We start from the raw sequence: 21,101 nt of genomic DNA on the forward strand, positions 1-21,101 counted from the left end.
GCATTTCTGTCATGCCACCCAGGGTTCCTCTTCATTTCTTCTTTCTTCTTCTTCTTCTTGGGACAGGCCTTGACAAGATGATTCACATCTCCACAACTGAAGCACCTCCTTACGTTACACACAGCAGGGTTCTTTCTGCATCCAACCCCTTCACAAGCTGCATTTTCTGAAATGGTGTTTGTTTCTTTAAGAAACTGCTTTCTTCTTTCTTCCTCAAGAAGCCTTGCAGAAACCAAATCCAAGGTTAACTGTGCTTCAGGCACACTCTGCATACTGAACACAAAATTGTCCCAACTAGAGTCCAAAGAAGATAACAAAATGAAAGCTTTATGTGTTTCGGTAAACACCATTTGTCTATTTTCCAACTCCATCAACAAATGCCTGAGCTTTTGCAAATGCTCAGTTATGTTGTCACCCCTTTTTAGCTTCAAATTATAAAGCTGCCGGGTCAAAATAATTTTTATGCCAGAAGTTTCAGTTTGATAAACTTCCTTTAACTTCTGCCAACAGTCTGCTGCAGATATAGTGTCCCTTAAGTAAATTAATTGCCCGTCCTCAACAGCGAGAAAAATGCTCGCCCTGGCAATTCGGTCTTGCTTTTTTACCTCTTCACTCGAAGCTTCTGTGGGTGGGGTTTCAACCACAGTCCACAAATCTTCTCTTATGAGAAAACTCTTCATTTTCACATTCCAAGCCATGTAATTGTCAGCATTTAAACGCTCAAATGGTAAGCTTGCCATATGATGAGCCATAGCTGCTTACTTTTCTATTTAAGCACAAAAAACACACACAAAAAACTCTCCCAAAGTCTCAGAGTTATGGGCTTTGGAGTCTTTATGCCGCTATGCTGGGCCCATAACCTATGTCATGCGCTAACATGAGAAGCATGCGGATTGACTCTAGCCCAGTTAACAGTGTGTGATGAATTGGCTCATTAAAAGAAAAAATACATGAGACGTTGACTTCAAGTAGAAAAAAAAAATATTGTTGTATTGGCAGCATACAAAATAAAGTAGCAGGATTACTGTTTCCACAAAAGTAACATAAAACAATATCTTCTGAGAGATATCACCACTCAGCTGAGATAAGCAGGAATCCTTGTCCTCTTCTCAAGGCTGTGTCTTCACAGGACATCTGCAGCATAGTCCCCGACAGAACGGCACAGAGGCAAACACGCACAATGGCATTAAGGCACAATGGCAAAAAACTAAACACACAGTAGCTATCTTTATACACATGAAAATAATACTCTCAATTAACTCTTCAATTAACTGAAACAGCTGTAGGACAAACAGCCTTGAACCTTACAGTAAGTTAAAGGTATAGCACAAACAACATTGATCCTTACAACAACTTAGATAAAGTACGTTGCAACCTCTTAGTAGCAACACCCCTTCCCCTTCCCCTTCCCCTTCCTCTCCTTCTCCTTCTCCTTCTCCTTCTCCTTCTCCTTCTCCTTCTCCTTCCCCTTCCCCTTCCCCTTCCCCTTCCCCTTCCCTCTCCTTCTCCTTCTCCTTCTCCTTCTCCTTCTCCTTCTCCTTCTCCTTCTCCTTCTCCTTCTCCTACTCCTACTCCTTCTCCTTCTCCTTCTCCTTCTCCTTCTCCTTCTCCTTCTCCTCCTCCTCCTCCTCCTCCTCCTCCTCCTCCTCCTCCTCCTCCTCCCCCTTCCCCTTCCCCTTCCCCTCCTTCTCCTTCTCCGTCTCCTTCTCCTTCTCCGTCTCCTTCTCCTCCTTCTCCTTCTCCTCCTTCTCCTCCTCTTTCTCCTTTTCCTCCTCCTCCTCCTCCTCCTCCTCCTCCTCCTTCTTCTCCTTCTCCTCCTTCTCCTTCTTCTCCTTCTCCTTCTCCTTCTCCTTCTTCTCCTTCTTCTTCTTATTATTAAAAGAAGCATACTTCTCTCCAGACAAACACTTCCTGAGGCGCAAACATCGATTCGAAAGTGGGAGAATACAGAGGGAATTGTCTATGAGGGCGAGTTGACATATACATTCCAAAGAAAATGTCACTGCAGATGAACCTAGAGTAGGATGGCAATGTTAGGATTAGGTCTTGGATGTAAGCTCTTCAGAGGATGCTTTGTTGCAGGTCCCAACATCGCATGAAGTCAGATTGGTGAGTATACACAACAGGGCTTGTTATATATCAATGCTCTGATAGTAGGACTCCCAACTCAAGGCCGATAGGTTGGCCTCATAACTTGTAAGTTTCCCAAACAATGTATTTCTGCATGGCATTCAGTGTTTGGAAATGCTCTGGTTGTATTGTTCTATTGTTTTTATATCTTTATCACCCTGGGACCCTTGTGTGCTGGAAAGCTATACAGAAATACTTAAAACAACATAAGATAAATGTGTGATCAATAAGGCCTTTGTCAGTGGAAGCTTTCCAGGGCAATGGGAGAATAACTCATTCTCCAGATGGTCAGCCATGCAATATTCATAATCAGGAACACGATTAAAAGCTTTCCGATACAGAAAATATGTTTGGGGACAGTACGTGTTTTGATCTCCCCTAAAAGAGTGGCTGCAGTCATGCTTCAGGAAAATGGAGGAGGAAATTAGGAAAATTCAGCCTATGACTGGAAATAATAAAACGGCAAGCTTCCAGAAGACGCTTTTATGAAATGCTCACTCTGCGCAAGTGTCAGAGGGCTGTTCAGATAGCGGTCCTTCAATTAGCAAAAGCAATATTGATTGCCGCACTCATTGTATTACACCCATCACGCAGGCTGCCCCATTGCAAAACATGAACTGTGCCCAGCTTCCATTTATCTCAGTCGCACGGTGCTATCGGAGGCCACTGCTGCTTTCCAAACAAATGAAACCAAAATGATGGGTAATTAAGGCATAATATAGATCATTCAAATATCTCTTTAATTAAGAAGGGAGCCTTTATTCCCGGAGTCTGTTTAAAGCCTTTTTTTCAAGCCAGCCCCTAATCAAAACCTTATAAACTTGGGTATGGTTTGGATGTATTAGAATTGTTATTGTAGCTAGAGGCTTGCAAAATGCAATTTTCAGCTCTGTGTTTAATGATGTGTAGCAATTTTTATATAAAAAAAATGAACTAGTGGGTTGCAGCTTATTGAAAGCTATGGCCTAACTCGTATTGTTTGTCTCAACTAGAGCTGAGTCATCAAATAAGTGGAATTTGCTAATGTTGTTGAACCTGAGTCCAACCTAGTTGAGACTAACTAAGTAACTACATCTGAAAATTCAATGCTCCCTCTTTTTACCGCTCCTAATGCCAAGACACCATTAATACCAGAGAGAGGAATGGCAAGGCAGAGAGGCAGGTTTTTTTTTTTTTTTTGGCTTAATGGCGTTGCTTCCTTGCACTGAATATGAAACTAACTTTGGGAGCCTTCTGAGAATTACAAAACTAAAATGAAAAAAGTATGGGGTAAGTTTTGATTCTAAAATATTGGGTGTGGGCCTTTTACACTCCAAACCAGGAAAGCCCTCTGACTTTAAACACCACACAGCTGAGTAGATATGCAATGCGTATCTACTCAATAAAACAGTAGCAGTAAAACTCAGTAAAACAGTAGCAGTAAAACACAGTAGCAGTAAAACACAGTAGCAGTAAAACACTTGAAAAGAATTGGTAAATCCAATTAGGTAGGAAGATAAGCCAGAACAAATAGTCCAGGAAATTAGTCCATCAAAGTTCATGAAAAACAAAGGAAGACACTTCTATAGTAAAACTCAAGAACTGGAAACATGAATCCAAGGCACTTAACACATGAATCTATCCAAAGCTAGGTTTCCAAGGAACAGGAAAGATGTCTTGACTTGATTCCAAACAATGCTTCATCTGACTACAGACCCTGTACTTGGCACTTTTATCTCCTAATGACGCTATATCCCAAGTGGCCAGAAATGGGCTTTGTTTTAGCCTTGAATCCCTTATCATTCTTTCTTTGAGCCTGACAGAACACCTAAGAGACTGGTTTGCTTTCCTATTCTGACTAATAACATCCCGTCTATCTACTGGCTCATTAATTTCTGCAGCTGGCCCAGGTGTCAAGCTGTTCTCAGGCTCCAAATCATGGGAATTCTCTGGTAACAATTCAGGGAGCACACCATCATCCCCAAACCCTTCAGGAACATTCTCCTCAGAAAATACACTTTGAACAGGGATCTCCTGGTCATTCTCTGCTTCAATAGCCACCCCATCATTGCAAACACCAGTACCTACATGAACCTCATTGTCGTCATTCCCAACATCCAAAATACCCTGATCCTTAAACACAATCACAGGCTGAACTCCAACACAGCCACGCAAATGCTTCAGAGGTGGATTCTGCTCGCGATCCCACCTGCGTCGCAGGCGCGTTTGGTGGGGATGAGGGACAGAGCCTTCTCTGTGGTTGCCCCCGACTTTGGAACACCCTTCCCAAAGACATTAGACTAGCACCCACGTTGGCAGTCTTTAGGAAGACCTTGAAGACTTGGTTATTCCGATGTGCCTTTCCGGAATAGGATAACCTCCAGCACTTTGTCCCAGAAGCACTTTATTAGAGTTTAATACTCTCTGCACATTGCACTTGCCCAGAACTCCAACATACCACCTCACACACCCAGCACTGTTAACCTGTACCCATCATTGGCCCGGCCCTGATTTTATTGTATAATAGTGTAATGTTTTGTTGTGTTATTGCTTATGTTTTAATTTGCTTGTATCGTTATTGTTTGTTGTTGTTATGTTGAGGCCTTGGCCTTTGTAAGCCGCATCGAGTCCTTCGGGAGATGCTAGCGGGGTACAAATAAAGTTTAATAATAATAATAATAATAATAATTTGCAAAACTTCCGATTTTCTTGCAAATTCCGACTCTTCCGATTTTTTTGCACAGGCCTATTAGATAGCTGTCTGTGTCCGTGGACATTTTGCATCCCTATCCAAATTCCATGCAAAACCATGCCAGCCCCTGTTCCGTTCTGTCCATAACTCACTTTGCTTCTGTTGCATAAGCCTTAGGGAGTCTCTTCTGAAATATTTGGCACAGGGAGTTTCTTTCAGCAGTGGTCATAAATCCAGGAGGAAAAATGACCAGTCAGTCTATGAAATAAATAGAATCAATTTGCATGAAATATGTACCCAGAGAGACCCCATTTGAGAAAAACAAAATTGCCCAGTTCAACAGTGTGAAGCTATTTCCCCCTTGCGAACACAGACTCCAGATTATGCATTTAGACATGTCACTCTGAGTATGCAAATGGAGACTGGCTCAAATGTTGGCATAGTCGGTGTACCCTCCTGAAAATCAACTGCAATAACAGTTTGTAAATTCTCTTTCCTCCTTTCTCTCTCTCTCTTTCCAGGGCTTGACGTAGCATGAAAAAAGGCTGCACGCACCATGCCTCGCACCCCTGATTGATGCAATTTTAATAAAGGTTTCTAACTAAATGTTGTAGAGTAGATTGAAAAGTAAATAATTTTATTTCCTCATAATGCGAAAAAATATATTTCGGCGAAGTACAACCTCGCTGCCAAATGTCACAATCCAGAAAGAGGGGGCACGTAATGAAACACCCACGAGATGAATGTTTCAAAGCTAGAGCGCGGCTAGTTTCATTAATTTTAAATACAGGCAGAGAAAATAATTGCAAATGCCCTGGGCGTGCTTTTATAGCTCGTGCTTCGAAATTCTATTTCCTCTTTTATCTCGTCCTCTTGGCCCGCACTCTTCATGGCTTCATTAAGAGTCACGTGCGTGAGCCGTCAGAAACGGCCACCTCTGTCACACTGATAATGCGCCGAATGCCACGGCAGTCATGTACAATGTGGAAAGCAGGCGCCGGGATATGTCTTGATCATTGGGCGCATCACTGAGCCCTTGGAGAGGAGTTTGTGGCCTTGAAGAAGACAGTGGTAACAGGACTACTTTTTGGACTATCGCTCCAGCATGGCTGAATGGTTCCAGATGTTTTAGCCGAAAGAGCAATGCTCCCATGCTGTGATGGGAACAAAAGAAGCTACCTTAACATTTGTCAGATCATCAAGCTCAATAACGCCTATACTAGGGATGGGGATTTGCTGGGTTTACAAAACCTTTTAATAAAATAGACTTTTAAACCAGATTTTTTACTATAACTCTCAGATCTGACAATCAAAAGGCATGCCGCCAGAACCAAGTGAAACAGACTTTCCCATTCATGTTTCCTGGCTATCTATATAAATAAAAGTGTAATGTTCATTTGTGCGACTAACAAAACTCAAAAACCGCTAGACGAATTGACACCAAATTTGGACCGAATACGCCTAATAACCCAATGAGTGACCATCACTCAAAAAAATTGAATTTTGTCATTTGGGAGTTGTAGTTGCTTGGATTTATAGTTCACCTACAATCAAAGAGAATTCTGAACTTCAGCAATGATGGAATTGAACCAAACATGGCACACAGGACTCTCATGACCAACAGAAAACACTGGAAGGGTTTCGTGGGCAGTGTCCTTTGGTTTTGGGAGTTGTAGTTCACCTACATCCCGAGATCTCTGTGGACTCAAGCAATGATGGATATGGACCAAACTCTACACGAATACACAATATGCCCAAATGTGAACACTGGTGGAGTTTGGGGAAAATAGAATCTTGACATTTGGGAGTTGTAGTTGCTGGGATGTATAGTTCACCTACAGCCACAGAGCATTCTGAACACCTTGAGTTTGGGAGTTGTAGTTCACCTACAGAGAGTTCTGTGGACTCAAACAATGATGGATCTGGACCAAAATTGTTACGAACATTCCATATGCCCAAATATGAACACAGATGGAGTTTGGGGGAAATAGACCTTGACATTTGGGAGTTGTAGTTACTGGGATTTATAGTTCACCTACAATCAGAGATCATGATTAACCCCACCAATGACAGAATTGGGGCAAACTTCCCACACAGAATCCCCATAATTAAAGCCATCCAGTCCAACTCTCTTCACCAAGACAAGAAAACATATTCAAAACCCTGCTGACAAAGAGCCATCTAGACATAGTATATATGATTCACACACACACAGATATAGTATCATAGATTTGAAAGGGACCCCTAAAGAAGGACAATTATATCTCGCATATTCCAGAGTAGGCAAACCAGACACTCTCCACATCAACACTGATAAAGAAACAGCAAGAAATACTGTTTACCCGCAAGCAGAAAGACTTGACATAGATTAGAAACCAACACTTTCTCATTACTTTATTTTCCAGATCACCAGACTGGGCCACAGTAATGCATGGCAAGGGACAGCTAGTATCTATATATATATATATATATATATATATATATATATATATATATATATATAAATGTAATGTTCATTTGTGCAATTAACATAACTCCACCAGAGAGTTCCACTGCTGAACAGCTCTCACAGTCAGGAAGTTCTTCCTAATGTTCAGGCGGAATATCGTTTGTAGTAGTTTGAAGCCATTGCTCCATTGCGTCTCCAGGGCGGAAGAAAACAAGCTTGTCCCCTCCTCTATGACTTCCCCTCACATATTTATACATGGTCCTCATCATGTCTCCTCTCAGCCTTCTCTTCCTCAGGCTAAACATGCCCAGCTCTTTAAGCCACTCCTCATAGGGCTTGTTCTCCAGACCCTGGATCATTTTAGTCACCCTCCTCGGGACACATTCCAGCTTAGAGTCAACACATTCCAGGTTGTGTATTATATTCCCAAGTAAAGTCTGGCCTAAAGCCTGATTTGCAAATATCATGGGGCATTTCTCAACCGAACTTCCTAAAGTCTTCAGTATGATACATGAAATGATATCCTTTTAAAGGAAATGCTACACCATTACAGCTAATGGACGTGGTTGTAGTCTAGGCAGTGTCCATTTCAAAGAAAACATTAAAGAGTGCCTGCAAATGACAAACGCATGACGGAGAGGCACCCGCTGTAATAAATGGCACAGCAGGAGCCTATAAAATCTGTAGGTTGTGGGCAGAAAACAAGGGAGAACAAACTAATGGTGTTATTTTAGCACATTTCATTTCGACAGCGTTTTTTTTTAAAGCAGCAGAATGTCATGGTGAATTGCATCCTCGGAGGATACATTTAAAAATGAATATATTTACCAGATTCACTCAAGCCTATTGAAATAACATTGCACGAAAAGGTATACTCATCCGGCTGGTATGCCATGGTTATTTTACAGGGTAAGAATCAGTGATGTCCAGAGAACAAACCTCTTGCAAGCATACTATTCAAGTACAGCCATGACTAGGGACTTCATCACATGCAATAAAATCAGCCTTTATACACATTCAAGAATCAGCAACCCACGGAGCCCATCCCATGATGCAAGCTTCAACCGTGGGTTCAAAGTATTTCACCATTTCTAAATGGTGGGTTTTCTCCATGATCCCCAAGTCAATTGGTAATTTACTTCTCTTTCAATTCCCCAAATAGAGACATGTAAAAATGTTGAAAATAGCAACCTTCTTCAAGCCTCCACTAGTTATGTATCTACTTCAGATTGCTTACTGTATTGTTTATGTGTGTATTGGTATGTGGTTTCCCTCAACTCTGTGTTGTGGGAGGGGCTGTAGACCATGAAGGGTTAGAAGGCAGGATCATCAAGTTTGCAGACGACACCAAATTGTGAGGGAGAGCCAAGACTCCAGAGGACAGGAGCAGGATTCAGTAGGTGTGAAAAAGATCTTGGAGTCCTCATGGACAACAAGTTAAACATGAGCCAGGAATGTGATGTGGTGGCAAAAAAAGCCAATGGGATTTTGGCCTGCATCAAGAGGAGCCTAGTGTCTAGATCTAAGGAAGTCCTGCTCCCCATGCTCTATTCCGCTTTGGTTAGACCACACCTGGAATATTGTGTCCAATTCTGGGCACCACAATTCAAGAGAGATATTGACAAGCTGGAATGTGTCCAGAGGAGAGCGACTAAAATGATAAAGGGTCTAGAGAACAAGGCCTATGAGGAGTGGCTTAAGGAGCTGTTCCAAGTGTAGTTTCCCATGAGAATGTTCCTAGAGTGTATAGGGATGATGGTTTACTCACTGAATTGCTCCCAGAGAGTTCCCAGGATTTGGGGCTTGAAAACAACTTGGCACCTGCAGATACTAATGAGAATATAGATAGGCAGGTAGAAATTAGTCAAAATAGACAGGCCGAGCAAGGCCTTCGGCATTCTGCCAGGCTTCAACAGAAAAAGATAAGGGCCGCCCAAGGAAAGCAAAACCTGTTTCTGAGTGCTTGGAAAGGCATGGAAAATGCAATCAGATGAAACATCATTTAGAATCACACCTAGTTCTTGTTCTTGTTTCATGGAAACTCTGCTTTGAAGATTCATGTTAAGATGTTTCTTGTGTCATGGTTTTTGATTCCTGGATTTATTGATTGCCCATCTAAGCCTTGGATCAATGTATTCCTGTTTTTCTGGATTATATTAGAGAAGTGTGGACTTTGCTTTATGGACTTTGCTGAACTCTACCTTAGATCAATGTGCTCCTGCTTATCTTCTTACCTAATTGGATTTGCCTATTCCTTTTAAGTGCTTTTTATTTAGAGGCATTATACTTGTCTTCAATAAAAGTATTGTTTTCCTATTCAACGTGTGGTGTTTAAACTCAGAGGATTTTTCCTGTCCTGGAGTGCAACACTTTCAGACTAGAGAGAGACTCCATTAGACTCTCAGAAGAGAGAAATGCTTTAGACTTTGGACTGTTAGAAAGATGCCCTGTGTTGCCTACTAGGCTTGGTTGATCCAAAAAAAAAAAATGGTTCAAAATTCATTTTGGATCTAGGGGGAGCTGTTAGTTCAATTCAGAAGTCATTTTCGAATTTTCTGAAGAAGTCAGAACTTTCCGAAAATTCCAAATTGCTTCGTTAATGGTGGATGCAATTGCGCAATGTGCGGAAAACAGCATTGGCACTGGGGAAACTCCAGGTTCTTCTCCTTCCCTCATTTTTAGACCAACCCTGATGAAAATTGCTACATTGGTAGAACACATCCTCCTATATTAGCATGCCATATTTCAACATGTTCAGATGATCCAAAATGTTATAGGGGATCTCTATCCCCAACTTACAGGCACACGTAAAAATGTTGGAAATAGCAACCTTCTTCAAGCCTCCACGAGTTATTTGTTATGCATCTAATTCAGATTGCTTATAGTATTGTATATGTATGAATTGGTATGTGGGTTTCCTTAACTCTGTGTTGTGGGAGGGGCTGCAGACCTTGTGATCTGGGACTTTTCTGCTCAGACTCCATTTTAGATCTCAGACTCCATTGGACTTCCACACTAGACAGAGACTCCATTAGACTCTCAGAACAGAGAAATGCTTTAGACTTTGGCCTGTTAGGAAGATGCCCTGTGTTACCTACACAGAGAAACTACTTCAAATCACATCTGTAATAATACTACTAATAATAATAATCCTTTATTTATACCCCGCTACCATCTCCCGCAGGACTCGGTGCGGCTTACAAGAGGCCGAGCCCAAAATACATCAGAACAAAAACACAACCACAACAATACAATACAACAATAGATAACTCATAGCAAAGCAAAAACAAAATATCACGACGCAATTTAAAAATCTGGCAGGGCCAAATGTAAAGATTAAAATATTTTAAAAAATGCTGGGTATGACCAGGTGAAAAAGGATGGATATTTTGGGGGGTAAGTGGGTGTGCAGACAATTCTAACTCTCTCATAAAGTGAATTTGGGACATATTGCTTGGGATTCCTTAATCTGGGAAGGCACACTGGAACATCCATGTTTTCAAGCTCCTTCTGAAGACTGCCAATGTTGGGGCATGCCTGATGTCCAGAGTTGTGGGGCCACCACCAAGAAGGCCCTGTCCCTTGTCCCCACCAATCGCGCTTGCGATGCAGATGCACGAAGAGATCACGTGGGTTCGTAATTGGATTGATAAGCAAAGTACCTGTATGCTAAGTACATGAACTATATGAGTAAACCAACTATGTTACTTTTAAAGAAGTCTACTTTATTTTTGTCTCTTGAGAGCATGAATTTAACTTAAGGGAGAGTAGATGTTTTGGGGCAACTAAAAGAGCACTTCTGAAACTCTGCACTCTCTCTCTCTTTCTCTCTCTCAATCTCTCTAAGTTTTGTGCATTGGCATATTTTTGTCCTTTACAGTTCAAAGAGATACCCAGAAGTTTGAACAATGCTACATCCCCACCCCATCAGATAGATGCCTCTATCCCCATCATATTCCCTGGAGCAATTTCCACTAATGTTAGAAAATGATTGATTAAACTTGACAGGCATGAGAATGCATCTGAAAAGTGATGCCAGTATAACTTCCTTTTAACTCCAATGACTGTCCATAACATTTCCAAAAAGTATTTTCAGATTCTTCTATGTGCCCAAATGAGCAAATTGCCCTACAATTCCCACCATGCTTTCTGGTTATGGTATAATAGAAGTGTGATGGTTGCATGCGTGAATTTTGCACAGAATCCATTCTGAACTGCACATAGTAGGCTTGGGTAACCACGGAAAAATATGGTTCTAAACTCGTTTCGTTTTTAGGGGGGCCTTGCATTTCGTTTTTTTTTAAGAATTCTGAAATTTTACTTTAAAAAATTTCTAAATATACGAAATTTTGTAAAATTACAAATCGATTAGTTAATGGTGGACACGATTGCGCAATATGCTAAAAAACCTCCAAACGGGACAGGGGGAACTTCTGAAGCTTCCCTCTCCCTCTGTTGTTGACTGTTGGTGTGATAAAACAAACAACAATTATATTATATTATATTATATTATATTATATTATATTATATTATATTATATTATATTATATTATATTATTATAATATAATATAATTATATTGTTGTAAATTATATTGTTGTATATTATATTATAATATTATTATATTATATATTATTATATTATATTATTATATATAATATATATAATATATTCTATTATATTATAATTGTATATTATATTACATTATAATATAATATATTATGTATATTATATTATAATATAATATAATAATAATATAGTAATATAATATATAATATTATAATATAATATACAATACTATAATATAATAGTATTATAATAATATAATGAAATATAATATAATATATAATGTATATTATATTATTATAATATTATTATATTATATATTATATTATAATTGTATATTATAAAATATAATTACGAAATTACGAAAATAATTACGAAAATTGGAAAAATTGTTTCAATTCTTAATTACTCCTCACACTATTCCTGCATGGCTCGATATTGGATCGTAATCTAATTTAAATACGAATTAATAACGAATTACGAAATTAACGAACTGGATTGCCCAAGCCTAGCACATAGTCTTTGAAAACTGTAAATTACTTCATCTCAGCCTAGTGTGGTTGTCCAAAAAGCCTGCCTATCTATCTATCTATCTATCTATCTATCTATCTATCTATATACTGTTATCCATTCTGAGTGCCACTGGGGAGATAGAGCAGAATATAAATAAAGTGTAATAATAATAGTAGTGATGATGATGATGATGATGATGATGTTTGGTCAGTGCCAGTTGAATGTTTGAATGTAACTATAATAAATAATAATAACAAAACTTAATTTATATACCGCTCTATATCCCCGAGGAGGACTCAAGTACATTACCAAAACATACAGAGCAAAAAGCATAACATAAAATTAAGAAAACAACATAAGCATAAAATTATCACAATAACACATCGATCTTAAAAATAATCCTGCCTATTCAGAGCAATTAAAAGGCCGTGCCAAGGCTAGTGCAAACTCAAAATATGAAGAGACCGTGAATTAAGTACTATTAAGTGCTATAATAGGCTAACAGCAATAGCAGGTACGGGTCTGTGGCTGCTCATTTTCAGGGCCTATTTGAGGGATGACTGGGGTAATAGGTAGGAAGTAGAAGGCCATATTCAACAATATTTTGGGCTGAGCTAGAACTGGTCATTCTCAAAGGCTTGTTGAAACCACCAAGTCTTCAAGCTCTTACGAAAGGAGGGGAGGGATGGGGCCTGTCTTATTTCCCTTGGAAGGGTGTCCCAGAGATGGGGGGGCACCACTGAGAAGGCCCTCTATCTCGTCCCCACCAACTGTACTTGTGATGATGGTGGGAGTGAAAGGAGGGCCTCTCCGGAAGATTTTGGGCCAGTTCATAGAAGGAGGTGCGATCGCAGAGATAGGTGGGGCCCAAACAGGGGCGGCTCAACCCATTATGCAATGTAAGTATTTGCAGTATAGTTGATTTTGCCCAGGGGTGCTCTTGGGGGAAAATAGACCTTGGCATATGTGAGTTGTAGTTACTGGGATGTATAGTTCATCTACAATCAAAGAGCATTCTGAACTCCACCAATGAAGGAATTGAACCAAATATGGCACACAGAACTCCCACGATGAACAGAAAATATATGTCAGTGATTGGTTGGGGGGGGGGGTGCCAAAATACTGTTTGCTTACCATTGAAAATTACCTAGGGCTGCCTCTGGGCCCAAACCATTTAGAGCAAGGGTCCTCAAACTTTTTAAACAGAGGGCCAGTTCACAGTCCCTCAAACTGTTGGACGGCCGGATTATAATTTGAAAAAAAAAAAAACATGAATGAATTCATATGCACACTGCACATATCTTATTTGTAGTGCAAAAAACACTTAAAAGCAATACAATAATTAAGATGAAGAACAATTTTAACAAATATAAACTTATTAGTATTTCAATAGGAAGTGTGGACCTGCTTTTGGCTGATGAGATAGGATTGTTGTTGTTGTTGTTGTGTGCTTTCAAGTCGTTTCAGACTTAGATTGACCCTGAGTGAGGACCGGGTAAATGGCCTTGGAGGGCCGTATTCGGCCCCTGGGCCTTAGTTTGAGGACCCCTGGTTTAGGGCTTTATAGGTCATGACCTGCACTTTGAATTTGACTCAGCAACTTATCAGCAGCCAATGAAGCTGTTTTAATAGGGACGTTGTATGCTATCTATAGTTTGCTCCAGTAATGAGCGTTTGGTGGGGACGCGAGACAGGGCCTTTTCTGTGGTGGCCCCCCGACTCTGGAACACCCTCCCCAAAGATCTTAGACAGGCCCCTACACTGGCAGTCTTGAGAAAGAACTTGAAGACCTGGCTGTCCCGATGTGCCTTCCCAGAATAGGAAAACTCCAGCAACCTGTCCCAGAAGCACTTTATTAGAACTAAGATTGTTGCACACTGCACACTGCACTTGCCCTATAATCCTTACACATCACCTGTCACATCAGCACTTTTAATTCTTGTACCCATTACTCTCATCGCTGAGCCTGGAGCCCCAAGTCTCGGCGGTGACCAGGGGAGCATTTGCACAGCTAAGGCTTGTGCACCAGCTGCGCCCGTACCTTGGGAAGTCTGACTTGGCCACGGTAGTCCACGCTCTGGTTACATCCCGTTTAGACTACTGCAACGCTCTCTACATGGGGTTGCCTTTGAAGATGGCCCAGAAGCTTCAATTGGTCCAACGTGCGGCAGCCATGATACTAACAGGAGTGGGACGCAGGAAGCATACAACCCCCCTGTTGCGCTAACTCCACTGGCTGCCGATTTGCTACCGGGCTCAATTCAAGGTGCTGGCGTTGGCCTATAAAGCCTTAAACTGTTCCGGCCCAAGATACCTATCTGACCGCATCTCGACCTACGAGCCCACCAGGACTTTGAGATCTTCCGGGGAGGCCCTGCTCTTGATCCCGCCTGCTTCACAGGCACGGCTGGCGGGGATGAGAGATAGGGCCTTCTCTGTGGTGGCTCCTCGGCTGTGGAACACCCTTCCCATGGACATTAGACTGGCTCCTTCCCTGATGATATTCCGCAGGAAATTAAAGACTTGGTTGTTCAAGAAGCCGTTCGAACAGGAAGTGCAATGATTGGTAATGACTATAGGAATGGAATAACGGAAAATGATATTGGATTGTGGTTTGGATGATGAGACAACGCTGAATGGTTTTCGTAGTAATAACCATGTTTTTGTATAATTGCTGTATTGTGAATTGTTTTTATACTGTGTCTTGAATTTTGTTGCTCCTATGTTGTACACCGCTGTGAGTCGCCCCCGGGCTGAGAACAGCGGTATATAAGCAAAGTAAATAAATAAATAATAATAAATACTCTGGCCCGGCCCAGTTTTATAGTGTCTTGATCTATTGTTTATTAATTGTTGTTTAATGCTGCTTTAACTGTTTTTAATTTGCTTTAGGTGTTGTGTTGATGTGTTTGTGTTTTGAGGCCTTGGCCTTTGTAAGCCACATCGAGTCCTTCGGGAGATGCTAGCGGGGTACAAATAAAGATAATAATAATAATAATAATAATAATAATAATAATAATAAGCCTGGCTGCTGTCCGTTGTATCAGTTTATTTGGGGTTCTTTTACCCCGCCCTTCTCACCCCGGAAGGGACTCAGGACGGCTTACAAAAGCAAAGGCACAATTTGATGCCTGCATCATAAAACAATCATACACAAAATTACATCAATTCACAGTTGACAACAATTCATGCATTATAACCATAAAATCAATAAAATCAATAAAACCAAATACAAACCCAATTCCTCCTCCTACATGGTCAGCGTTCGCTAACTCATAGTTCTAATTTTCAGTTCCACTTCGTCAATACTGTTGGTCTTACTTGCCTGATTGTCTTATTTAATTGCCAGATTGCCCAAAGGCCTGGTCCCATAACCACGTCTTCACCCTCCTCCTGAAGGAGAGGAGGGATGATGATGCCCTGATTTCCCCCGGGAGTGAGTTCCACAGGTGAGGGGGCCACCACTGAGAAAGCCCTGCTCCTCGTCCCCACCAGCCTCACTTGTGACAGTAGTGGGGTCGATAGCAGGGCCTCCCCAGATGATCTCAGACTCTGGGGTGGGACGTAGAGGGAGATACGTTCGGACAGATACACTGGACCGGAACCGTACAGGGTTTTGTAGGTCAAAACCAGCACCTTGAATTGTGCTCGGAACTGAATTGGCAGCCAATGGAGCTGTCACAGCAGGGGGGTGGTATGCTCCCTGTATGTCGCTCCGGTGAGCAATCTGGCTGCTGCTCGCTGGACTAGTTGAAGTTTCTGAACTGAAGTTGAAACTTCTGGGCTGTCTTCAAAGGCAGCTCCTCATAGAGTACATTGCAGTAGTCCAGTTTGGATGTAACCAATGTAAAACCCATGTTTGGAAAGGTGGTGGAACAGAGTGTTCATTCTCTGTTCATTTTCCGCGAAACATGCTCGAGCAACAAAGCATCAGCCTCGGCACTCAGTGGCACAGGCATTATTTACTCATTATTGAATTTCCATGATACTCATAACAACAAGAGCCTCGATTTAGACACACAGGTGTTTAAACTTGTGCACTTCTGTGTCAGATCTTTAGCAATCCAATTAGCAGTCACCACGGCGTAAGAACCCATCTCAGCCGGAGAAGCCACACAGGATAAGACCGGCTTGGAACGCGCACAAATTTAATGCCTCCAATAAATGTTTCACACTTGCCTAGTAATTGTTTCATACGGGAGCAGGAAAGAGGTTAAGATGTCTACCGGAGGAAGAGAAGGGGAGCTATTAACATAAGCACCATTGTTGTCCTCGGCAGCGATAGGAAACAATTGTTTTTGCCATCTTCCTTTATTGCAGCTTCGTACATTTTTAACGCCGTGATCATGTCTCCTGCATAATGTTATTTATTCAGAAAGCCGAATTCACCCAATTCTATCAATCCTCGCTTGCACACTGACCTTGTTATGACGTTGTTTGCTTTACAATTCGCCGACTCAATCTGCATTTGGTGGGGATTTCTTTTAAAGTGGCAAGGATTGAAATTCTGCTCAGACGTCGATCATGAGTGCCTGAATGCCAGCACTGGCAAAACCGATGCGCAGTCACTTGGTTCCATGAACAGACACTGTGCGCGCACTAATAACCACGCAGTAATGGGCACTAAGTAATTAAATTGAAGTAACTTATCAATTAAATTAGAAAATTTCTAATCTAAATGGACACCTGACTCACATTTATTTTTTAACTTAATTAAGTTAGAATTTCACCATTAACTTCATTCTAGAATTAAGTAATTAATTTAGGTATTCATTAGCTAAATGAGGGACCGTGCTTGAGAGCCAACACATTTCACACCTCCCAATGGTTCTTTACCAAAAGATTAGTTTTCCTGGGGATTGAAAAAGTTTTATATTTTTGCAACCCTAGACATACACTCTAGGCTTGCTGCAAAATCCCAAAATTTGCCCAAAGGCAGCTTTTAAATGCAGATAACTCGGCACAGGGATTTGCCACAAGACTCTCTTATCTCCTCTTCACCCCACTAACAACTCACATAATAGATGTGTGCATAATAGAACTCTTTTGGGTACATTTTCTTCTCTGAAGAGCCTACAAGTTCTGTTTTACTGTACAAGAAATCTGGAATGTGTCCAGAGAATGAGGGTGACTAAAATGATCAAGGGTCTGGAGAACAAGCCCTATGAGGAGCGGCTTAAAGAGTTGGGCATGTTTAGCCTGAAAAAGAGAAGGCTGAGAGGAGACTTGATGTATAAACATGTGAGGGGAAGTCATAGGGAGGAGGAGCAGGCTTATTTTCTGCAGTCCTGGAGACTAGTACGCAATGGAGGAATGGCTTCAAACTACAGGAGATTCCATCTGAACATTAGGAAGAACTTCCTGATTGTCTTTCCCTGTCTTTCCCCTTCATTCTCCCTCTTTCCATCACTTTTCCCCTTCCTTCTTTCTCTCATCTTTCCATTGTCTTTTCCCAACTTTTCTCAATTTTTCCCATATTTATCCGTTTTCCCCCCATCTTTCCTCATCTTTCCTCATATTTTCCCCTCTTTCCCCATCTTTCCCCTTCTTTCTCCCTCTTTCTCTCCTATTTCCACCACTTTCCCCCTTCCTTCTCCTTTCTTTCCCTCATCTTTTCCTTGTCTTTCCCCCACTTTTCTCCATTTTCTCCATCTTTACCCATCTTTTCCCCATCTTTCCTCATTTTTCCTGATCTCTCCCCATCTTTTCCCATTTTCCCCTTCTTTCTCCCTCTAACTCTCTTCTTTCCACCACTTTCCCACTTCTTTCTCCCTTCTTTCCCTCAAATTTCTGCTGTTCCCCCACTTTTCTCAGTTTTTCCCATCTTTACCCATTCTTTCCCATCTTTCCTATTTTTTCCTCATATTTCCCCCCTCTTTCCCCATCTTTCCCCTTTTTTCTCCCTCTTTCTCTCCTCTTTCCACCACTTTTCCCCTTCCTTCTCCTTTCTTTCCCTCATCTTTCCCACGTCTTTTCCCCACTTTTCTCCGTTTTCTCCGTCTTTACCCATCTTTCCTCATTTTTCCTCATCTCTCCCCCATCTTTTCCCATTTCCCCCTTCTTTCTCCCTCTATCTCTCTTCTTTTGACCACTTTCTCCTTCCTTCTCCCTTCTTTCCCTCATCTTTCCACTTTTCTCAGTTTTTCCCATCTTTGTCCGTTTCCCCATCTTTCCCCTTCTTTCTCCCTCTTTCCCTCCTCTTTCCACCACTTTCCTCCTTCCTTCTCCTTTCTTTCCCTTGTCTTTCCCCCATTTTTCTCTGTTTTTCCCATCTTTACCCATCTTTTCCCAATCTGTCTTTGTTTTCCTCATCTTTTCCCATCTTTTCCCATTTCTCATCTTTCCCTCCTCTTTCCCCAATCCTTCTCCTTCCTTCCCCGTTTTTCTCCCACTTTTCCCAGTTTCCCTGTCTTTCACCTCTTTCCCCCATCTTTCCTCATCTTTCCCTGTCTTCTCTCCACTTTCCTTGTCTTTCCCCTGTCTTTCCCCCTTGTTTCATCCATCTTTCCCCCATTTTCCCATCTTTTCCCCACTTTCTTCCATGTAAGAACCTCATGTCATGTGATGGCCTCCGTGGGACTTCCGTGGGGTTCTGTTTCCTAAGCGCATGGAAATAGAATCCAAAGCCCGTGGGATAAAACTTTTAAGAATTGCTGTGTTTATCCGATCCCATTTTGAAGTCTTTTTTGAGAATGAAAACAGAATATTGTAAATAGAAAATGATGGATAAATGGACAGATGGTCGATAGTAATTGAAAACATTTTGAGTGAGGGTAATGCAGCAAATACCTCACAACCTCTGAGGATGCCTGCCATAGATGCAGGCGATTTATTTATCATGTCAGGAGCGAACCAAACAGTTGTATTGCATTTAAAACAAACAAACAAATAAAATACAAAGTTTGCAAGCTTGGTAGTTGATTAGATGTCCTTTGACCAGTATCTGTCCCCTTGGAGTGCCTCTGGTGTTGCTGCAAGAAGGTCCTCCATCGTGCACGTGGCAGGGCTCAGGTTGCATTGCAGCAGGTGGTCAGTGGTTTGCTCTTCTCCACCCTCGCATGTCGTGGACTCCACTTTGTGGCCCCATTTCTTGAGGTTGTCTCTGCATCTCGTGGTGCCAGAGCACAGTCTGTTCAGCGCCTTCCAAGCCGCCCAGTCTTCTGTGTACCCAGGGGGGAGTCTCTCATTTGGTATCAGCCATGGATTGAGGTTCTGGGTTTGAGCCTGCCACTTTTGGACTCTCGCTTGCTGAGGTGTTCCAGCAAGTGTCTCTGTAGATCTTAGAAAACTATTTCTTGATTTAAGTCATTGGCGTGCTGGCTGATATCCAAACAAGGAATGGGCTGGAGATGTCTCTGCCTTGGTCCTTTCACTATTGGCTGCTACTTCCCGGCGGATGTCAGGTGGTGCAATAGCGGCTAAACTGTGTAATTTCTCCAGTGGTGTAGGATGCACACATCCTGTGATAATGCGGCATGTCTCATTAAGAGCCACATCCACTGTTTTAGCGTGGTGAGATGTGTTCCACACTGGGCATGCATACTCAGCAGCAGAGCATTGCATAGATGCAGGTGAAATGTCAGGAGAGAATGCTTCTAGAACATGGCCATACAGCTCGAAAAACCTACAGCAACCTACAATCACTCCGGCCATGAAAGCCTTCAACAATGCATTTGTTGAACAATTCCTTCTATTACCCCATGCCTTCACAGAGGCCTCATCTACAATGCCCTATAATGTAGTCAAAGCAGTGTCAAACTGCATTCATTCTGCAGTGTAGATGCACACACACTGACAAGCTCACCCTCATTTTAGTATGGGTCTACCATATGCATTTTGCTCCTCATTTAAGCTAACAGATACCACAGAAAAATACCCTTCCTGCAGCTCTGTTTACTGAGATAAGCAAAGAGGAAGGAACCATTCAAGCGAAACACCCCATTTGATATTTGTGATATTAGCACAAATATACTGATAGCTTCTTAATAGAATTCCATATTAGTTTGTGCAAGTCATATTCAACATGAGAGCATGGGCACAGTTACAAGAGTGGCGCAAGGCAGGTCCCTTTGCAATGCATGGAAAGTCTGGGATGTCTCCATTTTAGCCTTTACACTCACCTTTTACCCCTCCTGTTAGTAATAAAAAGGGGATCCTGAGCCGTCCTTCAATTAAGCCTGGCGGAATGCCAGGGCTGTGGATGCCAAATGCCACGGACAAGTCAATGCCTATTGTTCCCTGCAGCCATGTCTTTCTTGTACAGCTGGAGCCAGGCAGTTAAATTCGGGCTGCTCCGAGGCTAGAGAAATGCAGTGTACTGGAAGCAGCTTCAATTTCTAAAGGGAAAGAAATGGCGGTGGGATGGAGGGGAAGAAAAGTTCAGGTTTCTATTTATATAATGCAGATTTCTCCATGCCAGGGTGTTGCATTGAGGACCAATTTCCAAAATGTGTCATATGAAACCTCAGTGCTCCCGATAGCATGGAGTTCGCTTTCTCCCTCTGATTGCCATTCAAATTTTTGTGTACATAGAATCATAGAATCATAGAATCAAAGAGTTGGAAGAGACCTCAAGGGCCATCCAGTCCAATCCCCTGCCAAGAAGCAGGAATATTGCATTCAAATCACCCCTGACAAATGGCCATCCAGCCTCTGTTTAAAAGCTTCCAAAGAAGGAGCCTCCACCACACTCCGGGGCAGAGAGTTCCACTGCTGAACGGCTCTCACAGTCAGGAAGTTCTTCCTCATGTTCAGATGAAATCTCCTTTCTTGT

The 21,101-nt window shown here is 41.8% G+C and overlaps 1 long non-coding RNA gene across 1 annotated transcript in view; it reads right to left on the minus strand.

Annotated features, from left to right (window-relative positions):
* The window catches only part of LOC137097648 (uncharacterized), a 99,509-nt gene extending 78,874 nt beyond the window's left edge, over positions 1 to 20,635 (minus strand). The window contains exon 1 of the long non-coding RNA XR_010910321.1: positions 20,449 to 20,635. This is a non-coding gene — a long non-coding RNA (uncharacterized lncRNA). The remainder of the gene's footprint in view (positions 1 to 20,448) is intronic.
* Positions 20,636 to 21,101: the final 466 nt, after the last annotated feature.

Source organism: Anolis sagrei, chromosome 10 (assembly GCF_037176765.1).
Source record: "Anolis sagrei isolate rAnoSag1 chromosome 10, rAnoSag1.mat, whole genome shotgun sequence".
Taxonomy (NCBI): domain Eukaryota; kingdom Metazoa; phylum Chordata; class Lepidosauria; order Squamata; family Dactyloidae; genus Anolis; species Anolis sagrei.